Genomic DNA, 24,805 nt, shown 5'->3' on the forward strand with positions numbered 1-24,805 from the left:
AGTGTAAGTCGTGCGTGAGATGCGCGCCAATCAAGACGATCGTCAAACACGTACAGTCGTACATATCATCACCATAATTAATATATTCTTTCTTTTCTTGATGGACTTGAGGGCGGTGTTGCCCGTAGCCAATGTCACGTAAAAGGGTAGGAACAAAATAAATGCTCTTAGAGCACGACGCTGTTCGGTGGTTGTTGTAGTTGTCTCGTAAAACCGATAGCTGGACTCCAAAATGGTGGTTAAACACGCTTTGAGATTAATTCTCCATTCACTGCACACTACCACATTAGATTATTGTATAATAAAGCTATCGATATTACACTGTAAACAATATTAATGAGCAAAAAACAAAGGAATTAATCACGAGGCTACTATCAAGATGGCGTTCGAACCGGAAGTCTCAATTAATATATTGTTAGATTAGAATCGACCTCCTGGAGGCCAGTTCGAACTTACATTTTGGTTATCAAAATAATGTCATTTTGTTATTATTTGCGCGTGAAATTCGGTCGTAATTGTTTGTACATGTATTGGCGCGAGCGAGACGTACATAACAAAACAAAACAAACGCGAAACGCGTTTATGCGAATGATAACAAAACTACATAATTTTGACATCAAAATGAAAGTTCAAATATAGTTCAAATGGCATCATATGGACACAATAGCAAAATGTTTAACACAAAAAAGGTCAGCAGCGCGCGTGGAATTACCACTAGAGTAGCAAGCGCCGATAGGCTGCGGTGGCTGCATAACATTGGGCGCGCACGCTTGTATAATAAAATCACTGTTGAGGTAAAAAATATTGTAAGTAAATAATAGCTTTTTATGCAACAAGTGCGGAAATCATTTTTACGCACGTGTATCATACAATGTTTTACTATGCATTGTGCGAGTAAATAATAGTAGATTGTGTTACAAGGGAGCAAAATGACTTATTTACGGCGAGGGCGTACATTGAATCCTTAACGAAGCGAAGGATTCTATAATAGAATCCCGAGATTAACGAGGGATTCTAAAGTAGAATCCTGAACGTAGTGAGGGATTCAAGTGTGTTAAGCCCAAGATGGAAATAATTTTGCTACCATGTGACACATACTGCTTTTCACATCACCTATGAGGTAATTATGATGTTTAAAAAGTATTTTATACAATCGTGATATAACAGAGAGCTTTTCAGTCGAGTACCGTGTTTAAGCAACGAAGCTTGCTGAGTTGCTTAAGTTAAGGTACGAGATTGAAAAGCTTGATTATATCACTATTGTATACAATACTTTTTCTACGAGACAAAAAAATAATACTTTCAACTAGTAGAATCATATAGGTAAACAAACCAAAAGTATACCGCTAAGATACGCGAGCTGCCGCAGCCCGCGATACCTTCATACTCGTACGTGCCCCTGGCCGCCAGGCCCGGCGCCCCCGGCGGGTTGGTCAACGACACCTCGTAACTCATGAGGCCCTGGTACTTGCTCCATGCTTAATTCAATTTTAAAACAGTTTTTTTCTCGATTTTGGCCACCGTAGCCTATGTAGACTAACAAGCAACGCTAAGCAGTTTTCGTAGTCTATGGATGTTGCTATATTAAGGGTGTCACATGCGCGTTTCTGACTTACGAAGCAATTGTTTCTACTACAACATAAAATAAAATGTTTTTGTTGGCCAATCAATCACAAAGCAGATGCGACGCAGCAGCGTGTTTAAGTGTGCTACTTTGCATTGAATCGAGTCTCTTTAAACAAAAAATATTTTATCGAAATGTATGAAGTTCTATTTTCAAAATTTTTATAATTGACTACACCGTATCGATAAAATTCTTATGCTTGAGTCGGAAGTGCCATAGACTATCCAACGTTGAAAAGAGTAAGGTTGTAGTGTTGCTTAGGAAGTTGTAATACAAAGATTATACTCGACGAGTAGAAAAAATATTATATAAGCTAAAAAATAATGTGCAAAAAAATGCAAAAATAGTGTCCCAGAACAGAAAAGTGTTACTTTGATCCCTCCTAGCAGGGAAGAAAAGTGCCACTTTGATCCCTCCTAGCAGGGAAGAAAAACCCCTTTTTCGAATTGGTGATGTGAAAAAAAAACATATCATGGCAAATAAGTTTAATTATTAAAAAATTGAAAACAAAAAGCACTAGTGCGGAAAAGTGCTCTTTTCCGCACTAGTGCGAGAAAGTAGCACCATATGTACTGTAAAAAAAAAAAAACAAAAAGCACTAGTGCGGAAAAGTAGTACTTTCCGCATGATATGGCTCCGTAGAAACGCACATTTCGAGCACATGCATTGTTAAGTACTTTTTCAAATTATCCGATGTGTCCATTTTATAGGCGAACCTTACGAGCCAACACTTTAACGATGTTCTTTGCATACCTATTTGTGTTTGTCGGGGTCATCTTGACTAGTGAGGCAAGGTTGCATTAGTTACAATATTCATTTTCAATATCTCTTTATCATTGCGTTCTTCAATTTCTGCGCTCGCTATTATTTCCGTTCACTGTGCGCTCGTCATTAGCATACTTTACGCCTCAATCCTCAGTCTCTAAAGTCTAAACTTATTTTAAAAACTCGATAAAAATGCTAACAAGAGATAAAACCTCTTTATAATAAAATGTTACTTTCAAAGGGTTCTTTTATGAAGTTTATTAATTTGTTGAGCTCGTCTAGAGAGATAATCTGAGTGCAGTGCCGAGGGAAATGAGAAAAGTTCGTAATTACCGTGTAAGCACCCACGGTGGTTGTCAAAGTTTTAATTGATCAGGTCCTTATTAACAGAATCAGTTGAAGGGGAAAAGCACGCTAGAGCAAGCCGCCTAATGACACCTAGCATATTCTCGAGCTTATGTATGTACCTTTCATGATTACATCGTAACGATAACGAGGTTGATCGTGAAGGCATATTTAGGCGTTTGTCACGTAATAATGAGATGATAAAGTGTTATTGTCTTCTATCCAACAATGCTTGAAGCTAACTTGTCGTTAGGTATCGTAAACCCGCTAACATCGTTTATCAAGAAATATCTAATATAACAATTATAATTATTTAAATGTAGGTATATTAAATTGTTTTGTTTTTTTTTCTTTTATATCCATGTTATAATGGCGTTATTTATAAACGCGTTACTGGCCTGAATTAGCTATGAATCGTTTGTCTTTATTTGTCATTTTGACTTATGTATTTGCAAGAAAGGGATATAATTTAACTAAATCAGGCCCGTAAAGTTTTATGAATCTTTAACCCAAGAAAACAAATAAATAAATAATTACAACATGAATTTTCATATATCAAATCAGAGACGGAATTATTTCGATTAGAGAGAAATTTATAGTAACTTAAAGCAAAATAAAAATTAAACACAGGTTTTACTAAATATTAAAACAATGCTTTTAGCTTTTGTGCAACAATATACTTAATAGCAACAGCCTTTGTTCATAATTATAAGTGACAAATTGATGGATAATGCTTCATAGACAATTGATTGATGAAAGGAATGCGAGAAATCAGTGGACAAAACCGTTTACTGATTTCTTTTCATTTCATACCTTCCGCAATAGGTAACCATATCGATGTAAGGCTGTATGATGAAAGTAATTTATTTCCCTTCTCGCCCAGATATGTTCCACTGTCCACAGAATGCAGGTAAATCGGATTTGAGCGCACCAGTGTAAGTGTAAACGTGAAATTTGTGACCTTTAAACGTCATCGGTCAACCTATCTAATACTGGTTTTCTTAACCATGCGACTGTCCTGTCTTCTCTAGCTATCATAACAACACCTTTGGTAAGGGGATCGAACCGTTTTCCTTTATGAATGTTCCTTTGTTAGATAATGCAAGTCAGTCTCTATTCAGCGGCCGGACCAAAGAAACGGGAGCGGTAGGTAAAAGATATGCTACTTATAACAGAATAATCTTTAAAAATTGAAGTAAAAATAAATCAGTATTCTTGCGAAAATTCACAGATATCGCATTTGGTAGGATATAAATTTATAAAACCTAACAAGTATTTATTACGTTTCAGATATCAAAGATATTCCCTCCCTACTGACTGATAGTATCAATATTACATACCTATACATTTGGCAGTTTGTATGTTTGCTATTAAATTGTCATCAATACATTCTATGCAGTTTTCCAGTAATTGAGACTCAAATAAGAAAAACAGGGAATATGACGCGAAACTCTGCGTAGGAGGCGCCAGGGCGCCACTACGACAATCTGAGGGTCTATCGTGAAACAAGAAAATTTCTTTATCTAACATCTCTGTCACTCTTGCATATTCGAGCGATAAACGGGCAGTTAGCGAATTTTCGGATTCGCGTTTTCCGGTAGGTCCTCTATACGGGGGAGGTATGCCTACGCAAACCGCCTTGATGCATCAATGTCATATTTTATTATCTCTGAAAACTTGTCAAAAACTTGTTAAAGGTACAGTATGTATAAGTTACTCTATGGTAAAAAGACTAGTCCTGCACTCTGGTGGCAGAACATTACAGTAATATCCCCTATTCCTGTGTAGGTATACGTAGGGATTTATGTAGTACATATCTTCGCGAAGTCTAAAGTAAAGACACGAACGATTTAAGCATAAAATAAATTATTCAGAAGGCATTATTACTATTCAACTATCAATCCAAATATAATAAGTACAAGAGTTATTAATTTCACCCCCTTGTGAAATTAATAAAGTTGTTGTTTAACCAGTTTAACCCCTCGTGCTCATATTTATACCCGGGTTAGCGAAAGATTCGAAATTGAAGGTTAGTTCGGAACGAGGAATCTTGAGGGTTTGAGGGTTTCCAAGCACGAGGATTGATCAAACTTTGCCACCGAGTGAAACAGAAAAAAATCACCAATGCGAGGAAAATACAAACATTACAAAATCAAATCCAAATGAAGGCTATTAAATATTTATCATTCAAAATCACCACTTGAAAGTGAATTCTGCCTTAGGAAACAACTCAAAAATTTGCATCGAATTACTTTGCCACTTGTGGATAAAGTGCAACTAGCAACTAAAGAGAGCCTTTACGAGCTGGTGTGGTAAAAAACCTTTTGTTTTAATTTGTGGTTATAACCTGAAATGAGGTGTAAAGGTGTAATACATCGTTAGTTAATAAACCCTAACAAGCTTTTCCAGCTAAATGCACTAAGTGCTCCTCGCTGCAATAAAATTGCTCAAGAGGCCCGACATGTGAACCCTTTTACCTCGTCGCCAGAGTAAATATTGCGCTCCCGTATTAAATATCAACTTTAATAGAAAGGTAATTAGTAGTTACTGGAATTACGCTTTAACCAATTTTGGCCTACTTCTAAGAACAGGAGGAAGTCCGATGTTATTGCCATTAATTTGCTACTTATAATGACATTTTTATTTATTTGCCGTAGAAACCTGACAGAATTCATAACTCGAGTTAGTAATGTAAGTTACCCTCCGAGTTAATCTAGACACGCGGCAGCGTGTCCAGCCAAGTTCAAAGAAAAAGGAACTGGCCACAAAGCAACCATTTACACGAACCATTTCGAGCTACTTTTGTCCCCTTCACAACTTGAAACCTGTCCTATTTAACCTACACACATGAAATTTGGCACATTAATTCAAGCCCCTTAGCTTGTCTAGAACTTAAAATGTCATAAACGTAGCTCAAACAGTCACTGATAAATTAACGTTTAATAACCGACATTTTTGTGACTGACTGACTCATAGATCAAAAAACTAACCCACTTCCAGATGACCAAGAAACTTCATATTTGGCACCAAGGTAAACTATTAGGTGTACATAGGGGAAAAAAAAGAAAACTGAAAATTATTGATAATTCGACGGAAATAATCATGTATTGATAATTATCAGATTAATTTAGACTTAAAAAATCTAACCAACTTCCAAATGACCCAGAAACTTCATATTTGGCATCAAGGTAGACTATTAAGTGTATTATCTATAGAGGATAAAATCTGAAAACTGAAATATTTGACGATTCTATTGAAAAAATATCATATATTAATAATTATTAGTTTAATTAAGACTTATAGACCAAAAACCTAACCCAATGCTAGATGACCTAGAAACTTGATATTTGGCATGAAGCTACTATTAGGCGTATATAAAGGAAAAAACCGACCGCGCGTTAGCGAGGGTCTCCTTTTCAGCTTGGGCAGAACTGCTTTCACGATGAATACTAGTAATTTCTGTACAAAAACCCAATAAAAACATTAATGTGAAATGATAGCCAAGTTCAATACTAAGAATATAGGTATGCCGTTGTTGACTCGCCGACAAAAAAAATTGATATCTATATAGGTGCCAAGTTCTGTGCTGTGTAGAAAATCCTGAAATTATAAAGGATTTGTCTTGGCTAGTTGAACTTGGCTCTCAATTCACGTTTATGTTTTTGTTGGGATACAAAATGTTCTTCATTACATTTGCGAGGAAAATAATAAGTAAATAATTTTTAAGAAAAAAAACGACTTCAATGGGGGATGCCGTTGAAAGATTACTTATTGTTGATTGTGCACTCTTAGATTCCAGAGAATGAAATGAAAAAGACTGCATATTTTCCTAATTGTGTAGAAATAACGGAGTTATGGAGTAACAAACATTTTAAAAAAACAACCGAATTGAGAACCACCTCCTTTTGAAATCTTGAAGTCGGTTAAAAAATTATAAACAGTGTGTGGTCCGCTATTTTAATAATTCCATATAATTCCTAACAAGAGACATGCAAGCCAAAGACCCATTCCACCGCACCAGCACGCATAACAGCCGTAACAGTCATAAATCCAGTTTGATTTAGGATTTAGTTGCTCGTGAATACGGTAAATAAACAATGGCCAAAGGGCAGGCTTGGCAGAGTTAAGAGTCCCCGGCAAGTTCGGTTCTTCATAGGTACAAACGTAGTTACGCTCTCATTTTTAAACGACTAGCTGGATTGCTCTGAAACTTTGTACTTACAATAGCATAAGGTATATCTAGGTCTGTTTTTAGTTTATGTAGGTGTGATACAATAGTTTTTTTTAAATACAGCGAATTTATTTTTTTCATACAAAATTTGTCTTTGCTTTATTTTGTTTGTTTTAAATACTAGAGCTATATAAACTAATTACAGACCTAGATATACCTCATGTCATTGTATGTGCAAAGTTTCATTACAATCCAACACGAAGTTTTAAAATGAAAACGAAACTCCGTTTGTATGGGAAGGTGAATTACGGCCGAGCTTGCCGGGGACTTCACGTTCCGTCATGAGCAACGTCATAAGTGTCATAACTATCAAAGGTGTACAGTACCTACGTGAAAAGTGCTTCTCTTGTACAGTGACCTATTTGTGAATCTTGCAGTGCTTCTGCTACCTACTTCAACTTTATATCTACACTGTATTAGAAGACCGTAAGACTTAAAAGCTTTTATCGCGTCGCGCTAGAACGATAGTGCTTGGTTTCTGTATGCTGAAGATTAATTTTACTGTACCTACCTAAGTAGTTGTAGGAATATGAAAATTGTAGGAATATAAAATATATACACTCGTTAGTAGGTAAATAGATTTTTGTACATATACAAATGAAACTGTTTTCATTGATTATTTTTTTGTAGACTAGGGTACCTTAAGGTCTGTTTTTTTATTCCGTAGACTAAAATGAGGTTTCATGTGTATGAGATGACATTTCTTAGTACCACATGAAATGTCATTTTAGTCTACGGAATAAAAAAACAGAATATAATTTCACACATAGGTAACAAAAACTTCCCGAGGCGTTTCTAATGAGTCAAAACTTAATGCAGACATAATGACCCTTTTTTGGTATCGATTATCGAAAAGCAAACAACTAACCGTATTTAACTCCGCTTACCTAAATTATTATTTTTAAAGATGTCTTTATCGACATCATCAACGGTACCTTTTACTCACCGGTACAGTTGACGGGTAGACAGATTTATTACATATTAACTAAGTGCTTATATACAGTTGAGTGATCGTAATTCTACATCCTTAATCTACGCTACCTACACACAAACATTATCTGAACTGGATCAGCGCGTGAGCTAACGAATATCAAACTATTATCACGCGCTGATAATATTTTGCTGACCGCCATAATAAATATTTAAATGACACCAAATTTAGTCTACGAACCAAATTAGTGTTACCTACCTAGTCGAAGCTAACTTTGCACCGTCTAGAACAGAACAAAGCATTATCAAAGGCATATTTTCATAGAAATTTGACATTAATGATGACATTTACACACTTTGTCTTTGCAAATGCCATGCAGCTTGGTCCTATACTCTAGTAATGGTAGTAATATCTAGGTAAGCAGGTAGGGGTAGTAGGTATGCAAATGATAGCAAAAGGTTGCAAAATTTCTTGGAAAAACCTACAAAGGAAAATGCTTTAAAGGAAAATTCATTCAATATTTTATTTTGTCATGAAAAAATATCCCAGCCCAGTTTAATTATAAAACGATGGGTAGATATAATTAGCATCTAAATTGGGTGTCATGAACAACTAAAGTCAAAGCAGAACAATCCTGCGTTAAACATTCAAACCCCATTCAACAATCTTTGCTTCCGATCTGAGTAAATTACAAACTTCGCCCATAACGGTAAATATCGCCTAAAACACGAACTGAAATCATTCGGATGAGAGTTGCAAATGATCTTGTATTTGAAGTTTCAGTCGGTACTAATGGAAACAACCGGCCCCGTCAGATTTTTTGCAATAAAATTTTCAATTTTGTTTTGGAAAATATATTTCTAGACAAAAAATACTGATATTTTGGTACCTACGCAAATTTTATAAGTTTTAAAATATAAATTAAATCACAGCAGAAGTTATTTATGTATGTGTCGTAGCCAGATTAGATCATTTCATGAAATACCATTTATAATTTTATTGATCCCTTCTTGATATGGTTAGGTTAGAATTTTTTATGATGTGTCCAACTGATCATATCATGAAATGATTGCCACATCATGATATGATCAATTTTAAGACCTGGCCATGACAGATATGTACTTTTAACAGCAACATACCTACGGTTAACTAAAATGTAAAGGTAGCTGCAGAGGTGCCTCTGCATAAAATGTTGCTGACTACACAGTGCACTATTCCTAAATAACAAGCATTTCGTTTAAATTCATTGTCGTCTCTAAAGCAGTAATCGCCATGAATGAAAATATCTTCATTGTCCGCCATTTCTGCGGCGCGTCACCGTCGCGTCCACCTGCGCCGAACATACGGCCCGTTTGATTGGGACCCGTAATTAGTATAATAAATTCCGCTAATTTGCAATCAGTGTCGGCTCGGCAACGATTCTCAGTAATTAAGGCCTCCAATTGCCTTCGCGTTTGCTAGCAAAATGCACGGGCGGTTAACACGTTCCGCACAATTTTGAACAACTTTAATTGCGTCTAATTGGAGTCGTAAATTACTATTGTTACTTTATTGCCAAAAGATTAACGCTATTAATTAAAAATATCTGTTTGTTAACATTGCAGTTATACTTTGCGATACAGCGGGGAAATGCCGCCAGCATCCTTGGTACAATGCCTCAAGGGCCTATTTTAGATTTAAGCTAGTTATTAATTTCGTTTACGTAGTACCACTGTATATATCTTGTATGTAAATAAATGTTTTACTTTCTTAAAAGTTGTAGGTCTGTACGAATTTGTACAAGTGCAGGATAATTATACCTACCTAATAGAAACAGACTAGACCTAAATACAAACATAGATTGCCTAAGCCATATATGTAAACATGTCACTTACTGCAAAAAACGCCTATATTATGTGTATCACAATTTATAACAAGTTACCGGATTGTTTTAAAGACATGGATATGGATTACAAACTATTCAAGTCAAACACAGAAATGTGGCTTATAGAAAAATGTTTTTACTGCAGTGTTAATAATTTGCAGTATTTAGATAAATATGTAATGTTGCAAATGTATGTACACCTGAAAAGGTAAAGTCAGTGTAACTGAATGTGTAATTGTATATTCGACCTGCAATGTAACCTGATTATTATACACAATAAAAACTTACGTACTTACTTACAGGAATTATTAAGGTTGCACCACCGCTGAATGAGAACAGCCAACGAAAGGTCGAGAAGAACTTATGTCCTGCAGTGAACGTCTTTTGGTTATTATGATGATCCGATAAGACAATGCTTATAGATTGTTTTAACATCATTAATATAAAGTACTTACAAATCACTACATAGTATAAAACAAAGTCGCTTTCCGCTGTCTGTCTGTCCCTATGTATGCCTAGATCTTTAAAACTACGCAACGGATTTTGATGTAGTTTTCACCTATCAATAGAGTAATTCTTGAGGAAGGTTTTAGTGTGTAATTTGTAAAGGTTTTGTGTAACCCGTGCGAAGCCGGGGCGGGTCGCTAGTGTAGTTATTAAACGTGAGTACGTTTTCGGTAGTAAAATGATGTCGTTCATCGTGCATTTACTGTGTTACTTATAAAATAAATATAACAGTAAAGTTTGCAAATGTTGCATTGCTCAAAAATTGCCTCAATATTGCCTCAAACTGTAAGCGTAATCCTACTGGAGGCTTAGAAGCGTGCAAGTTGCCAGGTTTATTACTGCATAAGTCGGTATCTCCCCAATATGTCCTCACCGGCCAACGAGGTAGTGTAACACGAATGACGCGAAGAACTCTTACACTGGTGCCATGTTTAGTGTCTCATTTAAGTCATTTTTATTTATTTTGATTTATTTCTAGAGGATGAATAGAAAATACTATCGAAAGAATATTGCTTTTAGGTTAACAATACTTAAAATGCGTGTTCTTATATACCTACCTCTCCTATATATACCTTTTTTTTAAATACCTTTTACTTATATAAATAACAGGGTATTTTAGGATTTTAAATGTTCTGTGTTATTATTTCATTTAATTTTATTGTTCATGTAATTTTGATCCATATTTATCTAAAGAGTGTTAAATTTGGGTATTTTCTAAAATTAATTTACGTTTGCTTCTTATATAATGTCTTCGGTCAAGACTCAAGTCTAAAAAACATGAACATAATAATATGGTAACTATCGACGACTTGCAAGTTGCAAATGAAAACTAAACCATAATTTCCCTTCCTCTAGTATAGTTCGGCCTCTTTCCCTACTAAATAAGGGCATTTAAGACTTCTTTAATAGAGTTAATATACTAATGTAAGTGATATGATCCTTAGTTGGTCGAAATAAATGAATTTATTTATTTATTAAAATTAGAGGCAACAAAGGTGCCTTTCTTTTGAGGTGCAACGCAACCGCACCTCTCTTGCCAGCGAACTTACCCTACCCGGCAAATGGGGCAATACGTCATCTGCGCGGTTAATTAAATCTGGAGGTGCGCTGTGAGCTGTGAGCGTGGCAAATTGAAGGAGCCAAGCAATCAATATGTATAAACATGCTACGCTTACACAAAATGCTTAAAGGTAATTTTAAAGTTTTAGCTAGGTATATTTATATACCTAATTATCAACATACCGTGAAATCAGGTAACTATAGTCCTATAATACAACTATGGTCCAATTTTTTTAATTTATGAGCCTTTTTTTGTAGGGTAAACTGGTCTAGGAGTACGTACGTACGAATAATTATTAAATATAATAATGATAAGTAGGTAATCAACTTTGCCATTATTCCATGTTATATAATTTAATCATCACCTTTTATAAAGTTACATAAAAAGTATTAAATCTAAGATACTTTCCTTAAAATAATAACAATTATCAAAAATGGGAATTGCGTTTGCGTACTCTAATAAGCCCTATTGGATAAGAGTACGCGTTAAAGCCGATAAGACTACGCGGGTGAGGTACTACATTATTTTACTTGCAGAAGTCACAAAATAATTTTATTTTTCCCTCATAGCCTTTACAAGCCTGATGTCCTTTGGAGGAGGAGCGCCACAGCATGCTTGTATGGAGATGGAGACCTACTCAAAATATCTGACTGCTCTCTTACGCGTAAATAGTGAAATAAATCCAGCGCGTGGTAGAGGGACGACATCTCTGAGGTACAAAATGAATTTGGAGACTAGCAGGTGATGTACGCGCTCTGTCTGTCAACAGCAGCAACTGACACATATTTATGCCATATGCCAATGCGTATTGCCAAGTGCGTTGTTCTCACTGTCTGTAATTTTTACCAAGTCAGCAGCTGCCAACCACCAACCGTAGATTCCTACCAACGGCAGATTCTCTGTTAGATTAGCCGCTGACGTGTAAGAGTACATGCGTACGTGCCTCCTTACGCCATATCATAAACGTGCGGATGGCAACATTATCAATTAACTCTGACCAGAAGTGCTCCCATTGCACATGGTAGGGAACGTCCTTAGAAATTTAACTGTATACTTTAATTTAAAAAGTAATTACAGTTTTGTCTCAAAAACACTTTCATACTGCTAAACATAAATAAGATTTTAAAGAAAAATCTTTAAACTTACCTACATAACTTCTGCATTTTAAATGGATTTTGATATTTTTTCCGCACAGCACTTCTAACCTCCGTTCACTTCAAAATACGACATAAGTTAAGCGCGTATCCTAAACGTACTCTTATCGGATGCGTGCTCTTAGACCAGCTTACCCTACTCGTTAAATTTATTTTGTTGCTTAGACATACTAATGCTTTATCTATATTACTTAGATACTCATTATAATTTTATTATTATTATTATTATTTGTAATGCAGGCAGGCAGTTTAAACAACTGATAATGCCTGTATCCAGAGAGAATTTGAATAATATGTATACATATTTTACAGGAACTTGGACCATAGTTGTAAGTTCTGGACTAAAGTTACCTGATTTGACGGTACCTACGTTTAAAGTATGATAATAAGTGTAAGTATTGACTTTTTGCAAATCTAATATTATATAGAACTAAGTACAGTCTACTCAAACAAATCTTTACATGTTTCGCCATATTACAAAGGAGTAAAATGCTAAAGTCTTAAGCTCTGCTATCCTAAATATTACTATTAACAAAAACCAGTTTCCTTCCTAACTTAATGCAAGGGAGTGCTCAATAGACATGGCGAATATAATTTTAAAAATTGTTAGGAATTGTATTTTACTTTTTCTGCATTCGCAATTTATGAGACCCCATTGAAAGGTTTCGCCTAGCTCGATAGTACCTAGTAGTAGTATTTTTTTATACTACTACCTACCTTCTACCCACTACCTTCGGCCTACTCTCGTATAGAGGGCGTTGACGGTTTCGTTTGTTATTTGACAATTTTAACGCATATCAGTGAAAGAACATGGGTTTAAATCAGAAAAATAATTAATGCAAATAAAAAAAATCATTTATCCATATTTTAATACATTTTATCGTATTTTTATAAATCTTCATTTTTAGTTTTAAAGTGCGTCGATAGATGGCAGTGAATTTACTGTGGTTACAAAATTTACTATGCTATTATATCCTCTCTATCCTATTATATCCTCTTTGCCTATATCAATATTACATTATCGTGTACGAGTATGTTAGTCTATAAAGTACTTGTAATATCGGCCTTGTTGCCTAATCCAATTTTTAAATAACAAGACCTCAACAGATTTAAAAAACAAAATACCATCACGTGAACTTTACGTGAAAACTATACTCATCAAATTAAATGGCTCGTGTTATTCGCGAAATATTCGTAACAACAGCTGTGAGCTGAAACTTCACCCGGCTCGGCTGAAGCCCAACCGCATTCAACTTTTGAGAAACCAAACAAAGGCAAACTTTTAACGAGAGTTAAAAAAACCGGCCAAGTGCGAGTCGGACTCGCGTACGAAGGGTTCCGTATCATTAAGCAAAAAAACCGGCCAAGTGCTGGTCGGACTCGCGTTCCAAGGGTTCCGTACATTACACAATTTAAGCAATGTATTTTATGTGAAACATGAGTCTTAAAAATGTCTTTAAAAAACCCGTAGGGGTCGGATCAAAACTAAGTAATTAAGTCTGACTCACGCTTGACTGCACATTTCTTCCTGTAATCTATAGGTTAAGATCTATTTTATGTATTGTTTTCAAAATTTTAGACCCAGTAGTTTCGGAGAGAAAGGGGGGGGATGGTCATTTTTTGCCTCTTTTCTTGAATAACTTCTAAATCGTTTATCCTAAAATTATAAAAAATATATATTTGAGATTCAAACAATGAGCTCTTTCATTTGATATGAAACACGATATAGTTTGAAAAACTTTATTTTTTAATTTTCTCATTTACCCCCCAAAAGTGGCCCCCATGTTTAAAATTCCTTTGTTTACATTACATGTCCGTCTCTGGGTCACAAACTTACATATCTATACCAAATTTCAACTTAATTGGTCCAATAGTTTCGGAGAAAATAGGCTGTGACAGACTGACAGACAGACAGACAGACGCACGAGTGATTCTATAAGGGTTCCGTTTTTTCCTTTTGAGGTACGGAACCCTAAAAACGACAAAAAAATCACGTTTGTTGTATGGGAGCCCCACTTAAATATATATTTTATTCTGTTTTTAGTATTATTTTTTATAGGTTATAGCGGCAACAGAAATACATCATCTGTGAAAATTTCAACTGTCTAGATATCACGGTTCATGAGATAACTTTGGCGAAACCAATAAGGGACAGTAAATATATAAATATACTGTAACGATATACAGGTGCAAGTGCTTAAGGGTTACTAATATAATAATTCCTACTAGGCCTGTTCTAGCAGGTGCTTATGAAGTAAGCGTTTGATAAGTTAAGGTTCAACGTATACTGGACCTACATCTCGTTCGCACAAAGAAATAAGTAGTGTACCTACATAAAAATCCTGAGTATTCAATACAATAAATTTATGAATAATTCCTGTTTGCTTGCTGAATTTATTAATTTTTCCCGGACAATGGGGCTGCAAAAGCCGTTTTTCCCTTAGCTCTCGTTATCTGAGCTTCGTTAAAAATTCAATATCGACCGGCAAGGACCTACGCTTGTTGAATATTTTGAAACCATCTAGGCCCTAGGATTAAAACACGCTCATCATAAATTTAGAGCGGTACATTTTCAGACGCATTTTCTATACATATAATAAAGCGGAAGAGGGTCGAAAGTCTGTACATGGAAGATATTCGAAAAAATTTGGCTGGGGATACTTAGAATCGATAACAGAACACGTTCCAACAGTTTTTAGAATTTTTGTCTGTTTGTCTGTTTATCTGTTTGTCTGTTTATTTGACCGCGCATCAAATGAAAACGGCTGAACGGATTTTGATGCAAACTTTACTAATCTGTCGAAAAAACCACGGCCAGGTTATAGGCTATAAAAAATTGAGAAATTTTACCCCTAAGGGGGTTAAAAAAGGGATGAAAGTGCGTTACTTGAAACTTTGTATATGGGCATATTATTATAATACAGAAAAGGGATTTCAGCGTTATCAAGAATTCGTCCCCTAACGGGGTTAAAAGGGGGTTGAAAGTTTGAATCCATTACAAATGCTTTGAAACTTCTTAGAAAGGTATAATAGACGATTACAAAAAAAAGTAATTTCGAAGTTTTTGGAAATTTAACGCCTCAGGGGGTTGAAAAGGGGATGAAAGTTTGTCTTGGGGTGCAAATTTTATTTTAAGCTAGGAACTTGAAACTTTGCAAAAAGGTATTATTTTAAAAACAAGAAAATTACTTTCAGCGTTTTTAAAAATTCATCCCCCAAGGTGGTGAAAAAGGGGTTAAAAACTTTATCTTGATAACTATATCATTTAAGCTACTAGGCCAAGTGAGGTATCGTTTTTGTATAAATCGGGTATGCCGAATTCATTTATGATATCAAAATGACACCATTCCGGAGTCAAGACAAAAAATATGAAAAAATTATACTTTTTTTTGATTCCTCTTCACGCTAAAACCGCTGAACCAATTTAGTTTAAATTTGGTATAGAGATAGTTTGAGTCCTAGGGAAGAGCATAGGATAGTTTTAATCTCAAACATCATCCCTTAAGGGTGTGAAAAGGGAGGTGGGAATTCGTATGGGATTCAATAACCGCTGAACCGATTTAGATAAAATTGGGTATAGAGTCCCATAGAAGAACATAGGGTAGTTTTTATCCAAAAAAATCACCTTAAAACTCTTAAAGAAGGTGTAATATTGTAGGGAGAATCAATAACCACCTGAACTGACTTACATGAAATCTACGTATACGTCTTTTGATTTAGTTAAAAATGATACTTACTTAACGACTTAGAACCTAATCTTAAACATCCCCACCCCCCCTACATCAAAAATCTGGGTAGCTCCACTTCTTAAATGCATCTTAGGAACACCAAGATTAATTCTGCCAAATACCTAAACGTAATTTTATCGCATCCATATTCATACGTATCGCATCCTTTAAGCACTAAGACGAAAGTGGAGGACCCGCGCGAAATCACCTTTTCGTACAACTGTTAGTCCTCATTTTCCTCTCTTGATATTAACACATTTTGACACAATTAGTTGTGTATCAACCACAGCTATGTCCCGTGTACGTTTGTGTTTTTGGAATTTTTAATTACTTATTATAAAAAATAGAAGAATTAAAAAAATTGCCTTAAATCAGTTTTTCGCTCCTAATTTTTACAATAATCAAAAAATCTAAAAAAGTCAAACGTAGAAAACGTAGCATTTAGCTATGGTAAATATACATCAAATTATGTACCTAAAAATATTTTCGTAATGATAGAGGAAAATGGAAACTGCGTTTGTATGGAGAAGCATCCGTGCCCTTTCCTCTTAATAATTGCCACGAAGGTGGGTACTTTAAAAACAAAACATTTTTCTATGTCGTTTGCGGAGTAATTGTCAAACGATTTGCGATTTATACGCGTTACCATGCCTTCCCGAAAAAAATCGAAGCTTTCGCGAAAGTCTCGCAACGCATTGAGGCTACAAGGGGCACAGTCTCAGGAGTCTGAAAAAAGACCACGGTGAGAGACTCAGTGGCGCTCTAGCCAGGCAGGTCGCTTCGCTTTCGGCTGAAACGGCAAGCCAGCGCGAGTCTCAATTGTGATCCCAAAGACATCGTACGCAATACATATGTAGGTGCAGATTCTAACGGAGTGTGGCGCCGGAGAAGCCGTGTTCATCCCGCGCATCCCCCTCATCCCGAGCAACTTCCCGTTCCGCTTCAAGCGCCTACAGGTTCCCGTGAGCGTCTGCTTCGCCATGATCATCAACAAGTCGTAGGGGCAGACGCTGCGCGCCGCCGGCGTCATTCTTAGACTGATTTGACTAAAGGACCGATTTGGATGATATTTGCCATGGACATTGATTTGGATAGGTACAGTCAAGGACGTAAAAATACAAAAATGGTACTGTATCGTTCGATATACACCACGAATTAATAAACTAGTGGATGTGAAATGACTCCTATTTAGTATGAAAACCAGTGTCGCTAAACTCACACATTCATAGCCACGTTAAAATACGTCACACACTTACAAAATTGCTCTGATTCGTAGCAACTTTCCATACCAAAAAGTTATTACCGGTGGACATTTCTCGAACGAATATCAACTGTAGGCTACATGAGTGACGGTTTAAATTATAATGTCAAAGCTATATGACATACGACTCTTTCATTATCTCATTCATCTCACAAAAGCTCGCTCAACGTTCACCTAATACAACTACTCAACACCAGATGGCGTTATTTTATATAATTTTAAAATCACTTACTTATTACAGGCGAGAAAAGGGCTAAAAAACCAGTACAAGTAAGGTCTAATTACGCATGGTTTGTTACGGATCTCACGGTCACGTTACACTGGTGTTTTCGAGACCTCTACACGCCTGCGAGTAGCTAACCGTTGGAACTTCTTTCCATTCGACGATATAGGGAGGGGACAGTGTAATCGGAGTGTTTTATCGATATTTGTGTGTTCAGTTAGGTATTGATATTTCATTACCGTATGTTTTAACACATTTAGATGATACTTTATTTATGATTATAATATAGGTAGTGATAATCGTGATTGTATGAAAAATAATATGTAGTACAGTACAACAAATATCTAACTAGAAATTTGTTTCTTATTAATTGACCAACTAGGTTGTTAATGTGAACATTAAATATATGTTAAAGTCAAACAGATAAAATCATAGTTTTTTAAAGGTCTATTAACTCGGTATTGCTGTTATTTTGTGATCACAAATCTGCAATTACTTACATAGGTAAGTATTCGTCTTTAACAATATATTTACTTGTAGCAGCATTTAAGGGCAATCTAGACGGGACAACCTGATTAAATTGTCAAATTAATTGTATGGTGTGAAAGCATACATGAAACTGGCTCATCGATCCCACTTGATTTGATTGTAAGATTGTGACCTATCAAATCAGGAAGGGGGGCGGCAAAATTCCAATATTTCACGCTAGTTTGCGTGGTACGGAACACTTTTTATTAATTAAGTGAGCCCGAATGTCACTAATAATTACTAAATTAGTAACTAAGTTTTAGGCGTGTGGACGCTAGATGAGATGTATGGCAATTTTATCCCCAGAAATCTTTCTCTAAGAAATGCTCCTAGCAAATGGTGCTATATTTTTGCGGAAACTAATTTTCTTGCCCAGTAGCATTGACCCATTTATTTTTAATATCGGCATCTTGTGGTAACCTACAATAATTAATAATAAAGAAATTGAAAATATAAAACGTTTATTCATGGCACATTGCATGCATTGTACGCATAAGTGCATTAAGTACCTAGTCTAATTATATTAACGATGAAAATATGATGGGTGTAAAAAACAAAAACGTATGTAAAGGAATACGAAGGTTTGAAAGGTTGCCATGAAATGACCCCGACTTAACTTAGTGCTTGATGACCAGAGCTGCCATATTTACTAAGACATTGATTATCCCAAATAATAATTAGAAACGTGTCTAAAATAATAATTTATTACCGAACTACCAAACATCAAACTTGAAATATCGTAACTTTAACTTTATCGATATAAATATCGACATTGCGCAGCATCTGAGTAGCGAAGTTATTTGACATTTAGGATAGCGAATATTCCAGATAAACGTAAAGAATAGTGACAAAGGACTGTGAACTCTAAGTTCTAACTGATAAAATATAGATTTACTTAACGAACATTCGTAAATAATGCAATAGAAACAGATTTTTCGTATTTATCGGATTATATTTAAATAAATAACCACCGGTGATAGGAAATACCTCCACGTGAAAGATTTTTTAAACCGCTGTGATGTCTGCAGCTTAATACTGCACAATACGGCATTTTAAATTTAATTATCAATTTTTGTTAGACGAGCGTACGTACGACGTGAATGTCATTCGAGCATGAAGTTTACACAACAACTGAGCATAGTCTGTGCATAAAGTGAGTCGGTCGCTACTAACTGTCGGATAGACGGGAACGCCCACTTGCCATCTCCATCCTACTCCGTGATATACACCTACTACTTTATGTCGTTTAAATTAAGTCAAAAATTTGAATAAGGGCAAAAAAATATTGATTTTGGAGTGTAGTTTTATGTAGTGGTACCTAATTGTAAAATATTTTATCTGGACTACAGTCCTCTGGCGTATCCATCTGTCAACTTTACTTCAAGTTCCGCCTCCAGGGGAGAGTGAGATAAATTAGGGGTGAATTAGCCGCTTACTGACACAGACCGAATTCCACGCAGGAGAAGCCGCGGGCACAGCTAGTATTAAATAGCCGGGCTGTATAATAATGAATTCATTTCGAACAAGAAATATTTCAAATTGCATAGTGAGGAGTAGATTTTTTATTCGTGAAAGATATCTTGTATTTGTGAAACAATCTTTGCTATTATTGAGACATTATTTATCTTAATACATAAATACATATAAGGTGCAATTAAGATAAGATTGAAATGGTTTTTCATGCGGGGTAAGATGAAAAGTCGCCCGTAAAGGATGACTCACGTTAGACCGGGCCGGAGCTTCGTTTTCTATGGAAAGCATCACGTGATCACCTGTCATGTCATAGAAAAGTAAGCGCCGGAAGCTCCGGCCCGGTCACGGCCCGGTCTAACGTGAGTCATCCTTAATTCTTCGGCATACGGACGATTTCTTGTCTTAGGTACCCCTCATAAAAAACCCGTTCAATCTTATCCCAACGCACCTTAATACAATTAAGCTAATTTTACGGTTTAACTCGCGTATTTTTAGTCACTTAGGAAAACAATTCCATACTTTTGGCGCTAGTCGCTATTGTTGGCCGTAAACTCTTACTTTCTAGAGTATATATCTGCTTAACGGTTCAATAAAAAATTATGAAAAAAATATATATTTATCTACATTTTATGTACAACATTCCTAACGTTTAACTTTTTCTCTGTGACTTATAGTTTCTCCATAAAAGGAACATTACGACAGGCCGTTTTGCGACAAACTTTGCTTATATCTCCTAAACGGTTTATTCTATTAAAGTTATTTTTAAACTAAAATAAATGTTTTAACAGGCACTACAAATGCAACGTTTCATAATGTTAAAAAATAATATTTTTTAAAGAAATCGAATATTATTCAACATTTATGTATGTAGCTCGAAAAAAGCGTGGCCGGCAGTCGTGTGCTAGCTTTGAGACGAGGAGGCTGTGTCGCTCGTCGCTCCGTGCCTTCCTTGTACTCTGTATGCTTGTGCTGAGCCCAAGTGCAATAAAATTGGAGTTATTGTGGCCAAAGAATAAATAACTGCAGAAAGTTGATTTGGTTTTGACGCGCTTTAGCGCGCTTCACACGGTGTTTCGCAGCCTATTATTACGAAAATAATGACAATATTTCCATTTATGTTTGAGAAAGCTTCATTTGAAATATAAAAATAAAAGTTTTCTAACATGCACGGACATATTACCATTTTGACGTTTTTAATAAAGTTCGATTCCTAACAAAACAATAATTAATTGATTAATATAGGCTATCAATTTACGTTGTATATAGATATTTATTTATTTTCAAGTTTTTTTTTTAATTGTGTTGGGACTGTTGGGAGATTGGGTACTTCGAAAAATAATACTAGTTTAACACTAATAGGTAGGTAACAATTCCCAAAATTTTATATGTAGGTAGACTAGGTAGTAGTTACTTAATTTTATAAGTTAACTATTAAATGGCATTATTTATATTTATTTATTACGCATAAAAAATGACTATAAAATAAACACACTGCACGCCTCAATTTAGTACATACCAAGCTCTAGCTATAAATCTGTCGAATTGACTTAGGTATTTATTTGTAAAAAACAGATAAAACACAAATTAACTAATTGAGGCTTGTAAAGTACAATGCATAAGGGTATATATTTTTATTATAATTTACGACCTCCACCGTTTAGTGGAGCCGGGCTCCACTAAACGCATGATCTACTCATACTCAAACGACAAAATATCAGCAAAATATACACAAACACGACTAACACGAGTATAGTGCCAACCGCGCGCCTCTGGGCTGTAGCTTATTCTTTGAACCTCGTTGTGGTAAATTCGCGTACGATCGCAGTGAGCGGGGTGCGGGTACAGAGACGCTGAGACGCTCAAGGACACATCAGCGACTATCGTCTTAATAGTTTGCCCGAAGCCATAAGATGTGAAAATAAAAAGTCTTAAATGTAAATCTATGTTAAAAATACACTACCTCAATATTTTGTAGTAATTGCACTACTATATAATTAAGTTAAGTACATTATGTAACTAGAGACTGATGACCCCACAGTCAAACTCTTTATTGAGTTTTACGGGGCTATGATTATAGTAAGAATACTCTGTATTTTATTAAATAAATAAATAATAACTCGCTTGACATGTTACGGAGAGCCTAGGTCTCAATTTTCAAACACTAACCGTGCATGAGTAGGTATATACAGTCAGCAGCAGAAGTTGCTAAAGCAGGCGAGGTGTTCAAAATTACCTTGACGCGCTCTTATTCTCTTAACAATAAAGTCGCTTCAAGATCATTTTGAACACCTGGCCCGCTTAGCAACTTCTGCTGCTGACTGTACTTAGCGGTCACAATGGCGGAGCGCCGCGTACTGTCGCGCGAGTCACTAAAAATAATAGGTACCGTAAATTAGCTTAATGTTAGTATGACTCACGACAGTTTACATTCAATCTAACATAATGTTTCATGTAAAGCTTCTTTTAGTTCACAGTAAGTATGTAAGTAGCACTTTCATTTACAGGCATTGTTATAAGAAACAAAAGTTGTCTTCTACTAGTAGACAGACATCTTGACGCGGCCGAAATAAACAATGCCCTCTAGTTAATTAAGTAATTAAGGTCGGACGAATTTATTCTTTTCGATAAACAATTGTCTCTTATCGCATGCCTCGTTGAGCTCGATGGCCTCACGACTCACGAGGGGTGAGGAATCTTGTGTTAGCGGAAAACTCGTACTTATATCGCCGCTATACTTACTCAACCTCGTATCTGCAACACTCATTTGATGACAAAACAGCCGTATTCCGAATGAAATAAAAGCGACATTTCCATCAAATGATTGTTGCAGATATGAGGTTGAGTAAGTATAGCGACGATATACCACCAAGTGGGCCCTTATGATATCCTAAAAGGCAACCTCTACGTAGAAACCGTAGAGTTATTTCTCAAATTAAACTATATTTAACTATATTGCAAAACTTTTACTTGACTTTACGGGCACAGCCGGCAAAGGACGTCTAAAGTAGTGTCATGTCATGACCTTGAGTTTCTATTTAAATATTAAGGTATTGTTAACAATTTAAGGGGCCCACTGACTATCAGTCCGCCGGACGATATCGGCCTGTCAGTTGTTTGGAACTGTCAAATTTTTGTTCTTACTGACAGGCCGATATCGTCCGGCGGACTGATAGTCAGTGGACCCCTTAACTTAAGTTTAAAAGAAGATCTCGAGTTTTCTCAAAACCATTTTGTGGACCCGCCAATTATTAGGTCAGAACGTACCTACTAACATTACAGAAGAAGAAGATTACAGTTGAAGATTACACTAATTGTAGAACCCACTAATTGTAAGTCACGTCATATTAAAAAAAAAAAATACCCGATAAGTCACACTCTACACGTTCCGTGACATTTCGAACTTGTATTTTTTTTAAATATATTTTTAATACTCTTAGGACAATACATTTAGGTTGGCATAAAACTAGAGGTAAATTACTAAGTATATTGATACAGTTATTATTAATATATATAGTTTATTTTCTTAAAAAAATATATGCTATTTTTACAGGCAACAAAAAACGTAAGAATAAGAATCATACCCCTCTGCAACCACGCTGCACTCACAACCCAGGTAGCAAAATGACGTCAAATGACGTCAGCGACATCATAATGACGTAATAATGCCGTCATTATGACGTCGCTGACGTCATTTTACGTCATTTTGCTACCTGGGAACTTCATGGACAAATAGTTTCAGATCGACTAAGTTATTCAGTTAGAGCTTAACTCAGTTCAACATGTTCAGTTGAAAACTATATTATCCCGTTGGAGGTATGACAGTAGAAAACCATATATTATGTAAGTATCTAGATAAGATAAGATAAGATAAGATGTTTATTTGTAAAAGTCATGTACATGAGATGTTATTGAAGTTATACAGGAAGCTTCCATGACACCCTGTCAGGGCACACAAATTGTCTTATATCTAGCTTATTACTAAATTACATTTAAATTTCATTTACAGGCCATGCATGCTATTATTAATAATTGGTTAGAGACATTTTTGTATATGTATGGGGTATAAATAATTACAATAATAAATTCAATGTCAATATTTGCTTAATTGCTATGCTTAATAGTTACTTTCTCTTACAGCGACTAGGTTTCCTCATTTAAAAGCTCCTCCACTGAGTAGTAACATTTCTGTATGAGAAAAGTTTTTAATTTTTTGTGAAACTGTCATTTGGTTCCAACTTGATCTCATCGGGTATTTTGTTTACTACTTGGATACACATAAAATGGGGCCCGTTTCTATAGATGGCTAATTTTGAGTTAGGTATTTTTAGTTTGTTTCTATACTGGCTTCTAGTTTTGTACGTATCCAGTTTAGCTTCAAATAGATCGGGGTTTTTTCTAGCGAAGATAACGGCCTCCATTATGTATATTGCCGGAAGTGTAAGTAGCTCATATTGTCTGAAAAAGGGACGGCAACTATTTGGGATCCGTATATTTGCCAGGATTCGTATACATTTCTTTTGCAGGACAAAGAGGTCGTGAGCGTCAGTGCTGGCTCCCCATAAGACCACACCATATTGGAGACTCGAATATATGTACGCGTAGTATACGGATAATGCAGACTCAAAATCCGCATTCAATTTTATCACGTTAAGCGCGTAGATAAACTTTGTTAGTTTTGTCTTCGCGCTTTGTACGTGGGCCTTCCAGTCCACTCCGGAATCAATGAATACTCCTAGCAATTTAAATTCTGTGACTTCCTCTATCTGGGTGCTATTTATGTATAGGTTTAGCTCTAAAGGTTTTTTCTGCTTGGGTTTGAATTGTATGATTTTCGTTTTTTTTATATTTACTTCAAGGTTGTGGTGTTCTAGCCATGTTGTAACTGTGTTGAAGATAGAAATAAGTTGGGAGTTACATTCTGTGCTGTTTGTAGCGCTGAATAAGAGGGAGACGTCGTCGGCAAACATTACACAAGTCACATTAGGATCTAGAATTTTTGGCAAATCATTTATATATGCCAGAAATAGGGTACATGCTAAAATACTTCCTTGTGGCAAAGAACAGGTGGTGCGGCGTCTCTGTGAGGCAATATCAGTCACTTCTCGGGTTTC

Source organism: Cydia strobilella, chromosome 7, assembly GCF_947568885.1.
Source record: "Cydia strobilella chromosome 7, ilCydStro3.1, whole genome shotgun sequence".
Taxonomy (NCBI): Eukaryota; Metazoa; Arthropoda; class Insecta; order Lepidoptera; family Tortricidae; genus Cydia; species Cydia strobilella.